Source organism: Delphinus delphis, chromosome 4, assembly GCF_949987515.2.
Source record: "Delphinus delphis chromosome 4, mDelDel1.2, whole genome shotgun sequence".
In the NCBI taxonomy this organism is placed as follows: Eukaryota; Metazoa; Chordata; class Mammalia; order Artiodactyla; family Delphinidae; genus Delphinus; species Delphinus delphis.
In genome coordinates this window covers 75,451,175-75,463,698 of record NC_082686.1, presented here as the reverse complement: position 1 = coordinate 75,463,698, position 12,524 = coordinate 75,451,175, and the positions used below count along the sequence as shown (strand labels likewise).

The 12,524-nt window shown below is 45.2% G+C and overlaps 1 protein-coding gene across 2 annotated transcripts in view; it reads right to left on the bottom strand.

The window, feature by feature from the left end:
• MB21D2 (Mab-21 domain containing 2) overlaps positions 1-12,524 on the bottom strand; it is a 105,040-nt gene that overhangs the window by 62,692 nt on the left and 29,824 nt on the right. The window lies entirely within an intron of this gene.

The window sequence follows — 12,524 nt, the reverse complement described above, 5'->3', positions numbered from 1 at the left end:
TCGCACCCAACGCCCACAACCCTTGCGGGGAGGAAAAATGCAACAAGGAATCCTCTGCAGCACAATTCAGATGGGCTCGTGGGGTCATGCTCCTGCTGTTGGCTGAGGAAGGAGTCCCAGCAGAGCCAAGCGGCCTAAGGCTGATGTAAAGTGGCTCCCCAAACCAACAAGCGGCATTTTGTCAGCATCTTATTTGCAGAGAGGAAACCCTATGCCCTGGCTTCCCCTGCTCTGGGCCCCATGGCTCACAGATGGCACAAGGAGAGGCAGCAAAAGGTGGTGAGGGCAGGCATTCTGGCTGGAGAGGGTGTGGACTTGGTCCTGGTTGTTGTTTGTTTCCATGTTATTTCTGGAAAGAGGGCTCTTGAGAAATGAGGTCCATCACTGCTTCCTTTAGGGCTTCAGGTGTTTTATTTTATCTATGAATGGAAGAGGACCTCTCCCCCGGAATCGAGGCTGACTCTGCCACCACCTGATCAACAGAACACCATGGAAGAACACTCTGCGGGCTTTCAGGCCCAGGCCTTAGGAAGCTAGCAGCTTCCACTTTCAGCCTCTTGGAGCTTTCTCTCTGGGAACCTTCATCTTCCGCATAAGAAGTCTGACTTACACAGAGTCTGTCATGCTATGACATAAGCCAAACTAGTCACAAAGAAAAACTAGAGGTGGGGGAGAGGCTGGAAGGAGCAAGGCAGAGAGGTGTCTGGCCAGCTCTCAACTGAGATGCAGAAACCACAGAGCAATTACAAGCCATCCCCTATGTAGAGTCTGAATTCCTGTCTCACAGGGTCATCTAATACAAAAGTCCTTACTTCAAGCTACTAGGTTTTAGGGTAGTTCTTCATGCAGCAATCAGTACCTGAAACAGAGACCCGTAAAAGCCCTTCCAGCTCGAACAACTCTGATTCTGTGACCTTCGTGCATCTTGGTGGTCCTCCACTCCCTACCCCATTCTCGCTAGGACAGCCAAATCCAGAAGTTGGAAGGGTTGGGTGCGTGTTTATGGTGGACAATCATCGTCTGCGTCCATCCTCCCCATAGCCCAGGAACAAGATTTTCATTTGAAGAACCACCCCTTCTCCACTCTCAGTCCACATAAAAGGAAGGGATTCACCTTCCATTGCTCCAGGGGTAATCCCACCCCCTATCTATGCCCATTAGCCTGACCATCCCTCTGATGACAGTGACTGCTTCAGGAGTGGGTAACTGATTTACTCAGAGCCAATGAGACATAAATAAGGCAGAGGTTTCCCCAATGAACTTGAAACAGAAGAGGCAGGTAGAGCAAACCTACCCCTGGACTTTTCAGTGATGCATGTCAATAAATTCACATTTTGCTTAAGCAGTTTTATGTTGAGTTTTCTGACACTTTGCTGCTGCTGAAATTCCTAACTGCCAGTAAATGGAGAAAGGGGTATCACTGGCCCTTGCTTTCTTCCATTCCTAGCCAATCAGGCATCAGTAGCAGAGAAAGACATCATCTTGGAGGTAGATGAAGTAGGGGGAGACATACAGGCAACATTTTAAAACACATCAGTAGAAACAATAAATGCTGGAGAGGGTGTGGAGAAAAGGGAACACTCTTACACTGCTGGTGGGAATGTGAATTGGTACAGCCACTATGGAGAACAGTATGGAGGTTCCTTAAAAAACTAAAAATTCAACTACCATATGACCCAGCAATCCCACTACTGGGCATATACACTGAGAAAACCATAATTCAAAAAGAGTCATGCACCAAAATGTTCATTGCAGCTCTATTTACAATAGCCCGGAGATGGAAACAACCTAAGTGTCCATCATCGGATGAATGGATAAAGAAGATGTGGCACATATATACAATGGAATATTACTCAGCCATAAAAAGAAACGAAATTGAGCTATTTGTAGTGAGGTGGATAGACCTAGAGCCTGTCATACAGAGTGAAGTAAGTCAGAAAGAGAAAGAGAAATACCGTATGCTAACACATATATATATGGAATTTAAGAAAAAAAATGTCATGAAGAACCTAGGAGTAAGACAGGAATAAAGACACAAACCTACTAGAGAATGGACTTGAGGATATGGGGAGGGGGGAAGGGTGAGTTGTGACAAAGCAAGACAGAGGCATGGACACATATACACTACCAAACGTAAGGCAGATAGCTAGTGGGAGGCAGCCGCATAGCACAGGGAGATCAGCTCGGGGCTTTGTGACCGCCTGGAGGGGTGGGATAGGGAGGGTGGGAGGGAGGGAGACGCAAGAGGGAAGAGATACGGGAACATATGTATATGTATAACTGATTTAATTTGTTCTAAAGCAGAAACTAACACACCATTGTAAAACAATTATACCCCAATAAAGATGTAAAAAAAAAACCAAAAAAGCCTCTTACAGAAAATAAAAATAAATAAAAAAATAAATAAAACACATCAGGACCTCACTTTCTGGTCTTTAAAATGAAAGATTGGACTGAGCTATGTTGAAGGAAGGAAGAATTCTTTCTTTCTTAGGAAAGAATAATCCTAGGAAGAACATCCCTGGGATTCTGTGAGGGCAACACGTCCATGCTATTCACTACATCATATAATCATTAAAAACTGAAGGTAACCCAGCAGACTGGTATTAGTGGATAGCTAAGCAAACTACCATAGAAAGCACAGTGGGAAATGACAGAGGCAATGACCGAGAGTTTGGGGATTATGTTACTAACTGAAAATGTGTCCATCTAATAAAACACTAACTGATTAAGTAGGCCACAGACTAGCTGTTAAAATAAATGTACTGTATTTAATAATGGGATAAGAGGAGGAAGAATAATGTGGCTGGATTGGGTGGTGAAGGAAACAAGACACAGTGAAGGAAGAGATCCAGAATCCGAAAGGTCGCTCCAGCTGAGGTCTGATGCTCAAATCCTGTTTCCCACATCACTAGAATAAACCCCAAGCACAACACAGTACATGGCTTACACTGCCCAGACTCTAATCACAGCTGGGTTTCCTGGCTGTGCCAAGGGAGAGTGAAGGCTGCCAATTACCCAGATGAGACACTTCACTCTGCAAACCCCACCCCAATAGCCCTAGACCTCGGCTTGCACTTGGGGTGATGGCCAGTTCCACAGGAAAGAGAAGTAGCTGCACCCCCTGCCACCAATGAGTCTATTCCAGCCTGCACAGGCCAAAGCAAGAGACCTGCCACTAACATCATGAATAATGGAAAAGACCACGGCTCTCTGGGCAGCCACCAGCACTGTCTACAACTGCCAAACTTAGCAAGGAAAGGGAACTGAACAGCAAGAAACAGGGCAGCTGCAGCACTCACGTTCTACCAGAGGCATGAGAAGCAATTCCCAGAGGAAAATAAATTGTACAGCAATAGTACTTGGATGGATGATGCTCGAGTGGAACAAGGGCCTGAGATTTGTCAGAATGACTTTCTGGAGGAGACGAATTAACAACCATCATGAAATACATTCATACAACCAAATCTGATGATCTTGGCCCAGAACTGCTCAGGCACACAATGATCCCCAAACCATGCAATCAGGGCTGCCCTTTACTCTCAAGTGCCCAGAGAGGATTTCCCCAACATGAGTCAGGAAACCTGGATCTGAACCTCAACTCCATCCCCACAACTGAGTCTCCCTGGGAAATGATATCCTCTGACTCTCAGCTTCTTATCTGTAAAATGGGTAAATAAACCAGAACATTTACAGCATAGTGAGGGCAATGAGTGAGTGCCCTAGATCAGCTGGGTGTTTTGACCACGCTACCTTTATATTTAAAAATACAAAACCCACATTGAAACAGGCAGGTCCAGGGATAGCTTCTCATCACATGCCTTGCTTAGGTTAAAATATATTACTTCCGAACAGAATGGTCTCCTTCTATAACTCCATACTGCTTTCTTTCTAATCAATGTGGCCTAATTGGTCATCTCCATCCCCAGAGCAAATATTCAATGCGACTTCTCAACCAGACACTACTCAGTTACCAGGAACATCTCTTAGTTGCAAGATGTGGATAAAGAACTTTCAGAGGTTATTATGAGGCCACCAGTGGATATTATACAAATAAGAATTTCCAATTATAAAGCTTTAATTCACATGGAAGGTGAGCATGTTCATGAGTCAGTCACTTCTATACACAATCCACCTTCTGCCCATGCCACCCATGCTGACAGTCCCCTAGCGTGGAAAGTTACAACTATTTGCAGATTGAAGGTATCCAGGTTCTTTGGAAAAGGAAGGGTACTAACTTATTAAAAATTATGGTTATCTAGGAGGTGATGGGACCTACTAAACATGGATGAATAATGTCAGAAAAAACCTGACTACTGTAAAACATGCTTCCTTTTTCTCAACAAAAAGACACTGTGCAGGAAGCTAGGCATACAATGGTGCCAAGAACGACACAAAACCTGTCCTCGTGGGGAGCATCTTCTATGGAGAAGAGCTGACAAGTAGAGGTACAGACGTGGGAATAGAACCGAAAAATCTAGCCTTATCTGTGGGGTCAGGGAAAGACCTGAAGAATAGGAGAGAGAGAGGGAGAGGGCAGAGAGAGCATGTTCCAAGGTCTGAAGTCAAGAGGAAATGAGTCGGGTTAAAGGACCTTGAAGGAACCCAGAGTGGAGAGCACCAAGAGGCTAGAGGCATGAGATGAGGCAAAAAGAAAACAATGGACGAATAAATAACTTGATAACATTAAAGACCCCACACTATGTCTTTGAAAACAGAGGCCACAGCCAAGGTTTCCCTCTTTCAGAAAGACAAAGGTGTGCGCGTGCACGCGCGCGCGCGCGCACACACACACACACAGCTATTAAACATGCCATTGGATCCTGACCTCTATTGCCTTTTCCTTGAGGCTCAGCCTAAGTGATTAGCTCCCCAAGCCCAACAGATCCCCAAACGGGCAATGCTCAGCAAAGCAGCGAGCATGAAATTCACCAGTTTAGAAGACACAAACCCCAAGGAAGCAACCCCCCACCCGTCCTATACACCAAGAGTGGGGGGCAGGGCTTATGTACTTCGCTCCAAGCCCTTCCGGGCACCATCTGCCTCCCCCCACCTCGACAATGGAAAGCCACGGTACAGGAAGTAACTATTGATATGATTACATTAGAGTTGAGTAATGGTTACCAGCACTCAAGGGTGTCAGTTCAGACACCTCAGGGAGAATTTCTAGAATGACAGTACTTAATAACTCAAAGAGCCCCTGGATACTTCCCAGCGTCACCATGTCATAGCACACAGAAGAGAGTGAGTATGATACTGGGGTGAAGGGGAAGAGGCTTCCAGGACCAGAAGTCCCAGGAGGCCTCCACGCCCATTCCCCCTCCTCATCTATAACCTGTCTATTGCCCCAGTCTGAAAAGCTCTGCCTGAAGGAACCACCGAGGTCAACCCAGGCTTCCCTCCCTTCTCTTCCCATCCCCCCACGCCCACCATTCAGCCAATTTCACAGCTGAAGAAACCAAGCAGCCTCTTAGTGCCTCTCCCCTGTTATCCTTCCCTTACCGCTCTCTGATCTGCTGTCCTGTTCTGTGAGCTCCACTCCCTGGAAGCAGAAGACTCCCCTAGAACATTCCCTTCCTTCTCTTCAGCACTGGGCACAATGCTGGAAGATGCTTTTTACATGTTTACATTTAAAATGTCTCCTCCTATGGCCCCTTCAGGCAAACATGTGCTTTATGGTCCCCAGCCCTGGAGTACCGCACCATCCTGGGGGTTTCCTACACGCTGTCCACACCTTTGTAAATTTCCCTCTAGGAAACGCTCCTCTGTGTTCCCTAATTTGGGTGTGCCACCTGTTTCCTCCTGAGACCCTGACTGATACCATGCTGAACAACAAGAAAGTAGTTATGTTACATCTACAACATGAAAACAACAGCCTGCACCATGTTTAGTAACTCAATTGTAAGGTTTTTTTTCTATTAGGTTTTGTTACTTATTAATATGTTACCCACCAACCATTCCCCTATTCTCCAAATGTCAGCTTCGCGAGGACTGATGCTGCTGTATCCCCTAACACCATGCACTGGACCCGGCATTTAGAAGATACTCAGATGCTTGCCAAGGAGATGGATGAATGAATGAATGGATGGATGGATGGATGGATGGATGGATGGATGGATGGATGGATGGACAAACGAACAATATGGTAAAATATCTGATGGAAGAAAAAAGTCAGAAAACTGAATATGACTTAGAATTACCATATGGATGTAGAGAGAAAAGAAGTAAAAGAACATAAAGCTTGATTTTTTTTGTTGTTATTATGGAAAGACTGTGGGTGGATTTTTAATTTTTAATTTTTCATTAAAGTCGCAGTGTTTATATAGCAATAATACTTTAAAAAGAAAATGTTTTTGTGTCACTGAAATCTGGAATGAGAAGGGAAATGTAAAAAAAGATGCATTTATATATTTTATGGGTACACAAATGGAATACTAAAATAAGAGACAGCCAAATGATTAAACATTAAAGTTGACTTTCCCTCCACACATAGCATTAAAGAGTAATTAAGACTTTCCACCGTGTTAAGCAACCACTTGCCTAACAAAGTTGCCATAATCACGTTAAGTCAAGGCAGATGGAAGCAAATGAGATGCAAACAGGGCATAGTCCCCACATGGATTTATGGCCCACATTTTTACTGCCAGCAGTTCTTCCCAAGCAGGGGACTACATGGTTATACGCATTTATTTACTTCTATACATTTTTCAGATGCTACAGTCAGAGTGGAAATACTTCTACACAGATGCTGGAGACTCAGATACTAGGCCCAGATCAATCAGTGAGTAGCTGTGTGACTGACCGTCAGCAGGCTGTTCTACCACTCTGGACTCCACTTCCCTGATGTGGAAAATCAGAGGATCCATGCCAAACTTGGAAGTCCCTATACTTCTGACATTCTACGCTCACTACCCAGAGTGTTAGGACACCTGATGGCAAAGGTGGAATGTCAATACAATTACTAGGACATTCCCGAGGCACTGCCAACTCAATAGGACCAATGCCAACCTCTCTATCTCACACAAAACCTTGCTCCCCTTTGCTCTCTTTCTTTGCTGTGAATGCCTCCACCATGTATTCTTGTGCCCAGGAGAGCAACCTGGCCATCACCTTAGATTTCTGCCTCTCCTTTACCACCCACATCAAACCCCCTCAACCGATCAGTTTCACCTTCTCTTTTTTTAAAATAAATTTATTTACTTATTTTTTTTTGGCTGCACTGGGTTTTCGTTGCTGTGCGCGGGCTTTCCCTACTTGCGGCGAGCGGTGGCTACTCTGTTGCGGTGTGCGGGCTTCTCATTGCGGTGGCTTCTCTTGTTGCGGAGCACGGGCTCTATCTAGGCTTGCAGATTTCAGTAGTTGTGGCACACAGGCTCAGTAGTTGTGGCTCGCAGGCTCTAGAGCGAGGGCTCAGTAGTTGTGGTGCCCAGGCTTAGCTGCTCCGCGGCATGTGGGATATTCCTGGACCAGGGCTCGAACCCATGTCCCCTGCAGTGGCAAGCGGATTCTCAACCACTGAGCCACCAGGGAAGCCCCCTGTCTCTTGACCCTCTCCTGTTTTCGCCATAATTGCTGCTCCTACTCCAGCTCAGGCTCTCGTCATCCCTCTCCTGGACCATTGCAACACACATCTAACCGGTCTTCTTCAGTTAGTCTATTCAATTTGTTATCAACATGGTAGCCATGGTGGTCTTCCTAAAGAGCAGTTCACGCCCCTGCTAAAAAAAAAACCCTTCAATTGCCCTTTATCTTAAAGATAATGCCCCGGGCTTCCCTGGTGGCGCTGTGGTTGAGAGTCCGCCTGCCGATGCAGGGGACATGGGTTCGATGCAGGGGACATGGGTTCGTGCCCCGGTCCGGGAAGATCCCACATGCCTCGGAGGGCCTGGGCCCGTGAGCCATGGCCGCTGCGCCTGCGCGTCCAGAACCTGTGCTCCGCAACGGGAGAGGCCACGACAGTGAGAGGCCCGGGTACCGCAAAAAAAAAAAAAATATATATATATATATATATATATATATATATATATATAATGCCCTATATTTCCAGGTCGGTTCACAGGCTCTACATTATCTAACCCCTGTTGACTCTCAGCCTCGCTTCCGGCCACTTCCTACTGTCCCTCCATTGTCAGTCATTCTAAGCTATTTGCGGCTCCCCCAGGGACCACGTTTTCCTTGGGCTCATGGCCTCTGAACACAACACGCCCTCCGGTTAGAATGGTCTTCCTTTCCCCATTTTTCCTACATGTTGGTCTGGCTACTTCCTCCTCCTGGTCCCTAAGGCTCCAGCTTTCTCCGAAAACCTCCTTAGGGCTCCAAATCTGGGTTAGATGGTCTCCCTATGTTGCCCTTGTAGCACCTTATGCTTATTATTCAGAAATACAATAGCCTGTTTTCTGAGTGAAACTCGAGAGGCTTTCTCATCACTTATTTCCAGAATCAAGAACTATGTCTGCCCACAGTAATTAAAAATGATTATGGATGAATGCATGAAACAGAAAGAGGGAGAAAGAAGAAAGAAGTAAGAGATGAAAAGCAACTGATCTGTAGGCAAGTCTCAGACCCTGTACCACACAGGATTCATGTTAGCCAGGACCCCACAGATTCCATAAAGGCCTTGGCTGCATACTTAACATTTTCTCAGAGTTCTAACTTAGGAGATGGAATGAATTCTCAGAGATTACTACATCTATTATTTTGTGCTCAAGCTGTATTACCCTCAAATCATTCCAGATGATTCCAAGCTCATCTTTAAAGTAACATTCATAACTATCTAGGTCATAACTTTTTTTTTAAATCTGAAATTAAGCTTTCAAAGTAAGGAAGTCTGACAATTATTCTGAGTGTTCAGAACCATTTCAAACTAGGTACCCTCCACCAAACAGGTGATGTATGTACTTTTTCAGTATCTGAACCTTTCTTCAGTGCCATTCCCAGTTCTCCACTCCAAGCTCTGCCCATCTCAAATATAAACTCATCCGCAAAGGCTTCCCCGGCCACCCATGTCAGTGAGAATAAAGGTAGAGTTTACCTCACTGTCCCCCACAAAGCTTCATACAGAGATCTTCTCATGGTCCACACTCTTCATCTGAAATTACTCAAATATTATTTATTTGTAGTTACATACTATACATACAAATTTTACAACATTTATCTGTAGTTATTCAAATACTTGCTCAAACTCCTAGCCAATGCATCTTTTTTTTTTTTTTTTTTTTTTTTTTTCCTGTACGCGGGCCTCTCACTGTTGTGGCCTCTCCCGCCGCGGAGCACAGGCTCCGGACGCGCAGGCCCAGAGGCCGCGGCACATGGGATCCTCCCGGACCGGGTCACGAACTCGCGCCCCCCGCATCGGCAGGCGGACCCCCAACCACTGCGCCACCAGGGAAGCCCCCAATGCATCTTTATTAACAAGAATAAATGACAACGGAGTGACACCAGGCTACTCATATGCAAGTATTATAGACTGATGCACAGGGTTTACACATCTTTCTCTCCAGGGTTTTCCATGTCAAAATTCTGATGGGCACCTTTGCTGTCAGAACTTGGAAGGACCAAAGATACCAGTTGTTGGGAATTCAGGGTTCCCAAGTAAATCATAACGTCCTTTTCACACAAACCTACCGTTGCAAAAGAAAAAAACCGCAGAGAGGCAGCACGATGGTGGAGAAAAAAACCTGGAATTAGGTAGGGACTGTCCCCCAACCAAATGTTTACCATCCCCTTTTTCCCATCTCTCAACATCCAAAATGGTGAATGTGAACTAAAAGACTTCAAAAGGCTTTTTGACGCTATGGTGCATCCTCTACTTATAAGTTCTCTTCCCCCAGGCAAATTCAGTGGCAGGACTAAGTTATTAAAAAAGTGGACACAGGTGAGTGCCTTTATAGACCTTTCTCCCCCTATAGAGAAAACTAGACAAGAAATAAAAAGCTCAACAACTTCTTTGAAACCAGATTTTTGCCTATTACCTTCTATAGACTAAAGACTTATTCAGCAGCACCTTCTGGTCTAGTCTGCCCTTTCATGAAAAACTAACTTTTTTATAGACTTAACAAAACATCCGTTAGGCAAGTGAGGCTTATTGAATGTCTGCATTTATATGAACTGTGTCTTGCAGATCTTACTGTGAGAATTCCAATTCCACTCTTCAGCCCAAGCTACACACGTGCTGATCACGTGGTGGGCATTTTGTGCTGAAGAACAGGATCACTGTGTCAGCAAAATACAAAAAGACACCTGCCCCAGCCCCCCAGCCCCCCACCCCCGGGGAAAAAAGAGACAGAATAGGTAGTAAAGAAGCAATGACCAAACCTTCAGCATGCATTCCTTATCTCCCTAAAATTCACAGATTCCAAAATGCACACAGCAGTTGCTGGCTAAGGCTGAAGATTAAAGCACCCCAAAAAACTGCATCTTAGGGGTTAGGAGGGGAGAGATCAAGAACGGCTCTCTCTGCCCCCACCAGTATTTAATAAAGAGAAAGGAGAAATTCCAAGGGACCACAGAGCACATGTGGCTCTTTTTAAGCCAGACGCCACCAGCACAAGGGCTGGCAGCACAAACAGCCTTGAAATTAAAAGTCTCCAAGGGGACCTCAAGAAGATGGAGAGGCGGGACCCACGGATGCTCCCAACAATAACCAAGACGACACAGCATTTGAGCAAAGGCAGTGACTGGAACAAACCCCCATCGGGCCTCGAAAAGGCATTCACTGCTTCCTCCATCTCCGTATTCCTTTCTAGCTGATTAGTGAGATTATTAATTTCTCCCAGAAATGAAAGAATGATTGGAGAGATTATGCAAATAGGAAACCTCAAGACAGGAAGCCGATCACCGTGCAGCAGGTTGGAAGAAGGCGGAGAGCTAAAGAAAGGGGTATCTGCTGGAGGCAAAAAAAAACAACCCCAAAACAACAACAAACCCTTCTTAATCAACTCTTAGGCAGGAGCTTTCAACAGTTCTAGAGAAATTTCTCCCAAAGCAGATGAATCTTTTTTTTTTTAAAGTCTTTATTGAATTTGTTACTATCTTGCTTCTGTTTTATGTTTTGGTTTTTTGGCCACAAGGCATGTGGGATCTTAGCTCCCCGACCAGGGATTGAACCCGCACCCCCTGCATTGGAAGGGGAAGCCCTAACTACTGGATTGCCAGGGAAGTCCCCAAAGTAAATGAATCTTTAACTGACTAATGTCATAAACAATTAAAATAGATCTTTATTGCAGAGAATACCTCATAGCAAGAAAGCCTTTAAGCTTTCCCTTAAACCCACAGAGCAGTGAGCTCGCCCAAGGCCAAATTCTTCAAATGCCAAACCTCTGAGGAGGGGTGAGAGGGTGAGCTCACCAGGAGAGGAGGAAAGAATGAGATTCCTGAGCTCCCTAGGATTCCACTGGCTCCCAGGAGGGGCTGCAGTAGACATTCCTGCTGCATCCATGATTACCACGAGGACAATATCCACTGTTGCAAGTTGGGTTCTCCAGAAGCAGAAGCTGAGATGGAGTTTGGGGTTCAAGATGTTAATTAGGGGTCAACCCTTGTAAGGGGAGGAGGAAGCAGGATTGGGCAGAAGAGGAGGCAGCAGGGGGTGTTCTGCCTATCGGGGGGTGTTCTGGTTTCTGGGGAGACCTCATACTCCTTTCCTATCGCCTGATGTCACCAGATATTACCCCAATGCAGGTGGCCCCAGGAAGCCATGTCCTAGGGTGAGCAGCTCTCTGCGCAGCCCAGCCCAGGGGACCCTCACAGAGCTGACAGCTAGCACAAGGCTGTCTGCAGACCACACTCTTGTGCAACTGTCAGCCAGCCCTTCCCTCAAAGGGGACCTGAGTGGCTCATCTCTTCACAGCCACCTCTTCAAAGACATAACCTGCCTTGATATTTATGATTAAATTTAAGAATAGTAAGAATATAATTTACATTACTGGGGATATATTAATATGAGTAAAATACAAACCAATAGGAGAATATTTCCATCTGCACTTAAAATAAGTTGATAATCATTTTTCAGATTAAAGGAAAAATAATTGCAAGAAAATGTTGCTCTTCCCATTTACTGAAAATTATAAAGAATTATATACATCTCTAACTGTATACTAAGACAGATATAAATGTATAAAATTATATAGAGGATTGCCTGGAAGGATGTTCCCCAATATGAACATCTCCAAAATGTTCAGTATAATTATCTCTGGGTGCTGGGATTTCAAAGGATTTTTGCTTTCTTAATATCTTTCAGTATTAATTGAATTTTCTGTAACAAGCATCTGTCTTTGTAAACAGATACAAAGATGCAAACTCAAAACAAAAGCATCCTTTCTGGACTTCTATATCCCACCCATGAATCCAAGTGAGAACCACCATAATAGAAGAAGGAACCTAAGACTAGAGAAAAGTCCTAGATCCGGTAGTGACTCACCAGGAGAACAAAGGCGAATTTCCAGCCACTCTGGACCTTGGTTTCCCCACCTGTTAGCTGGGGAAGGGGGAAGATGGAAGATCTCTACAGGTCCTTGCAGGCCAGT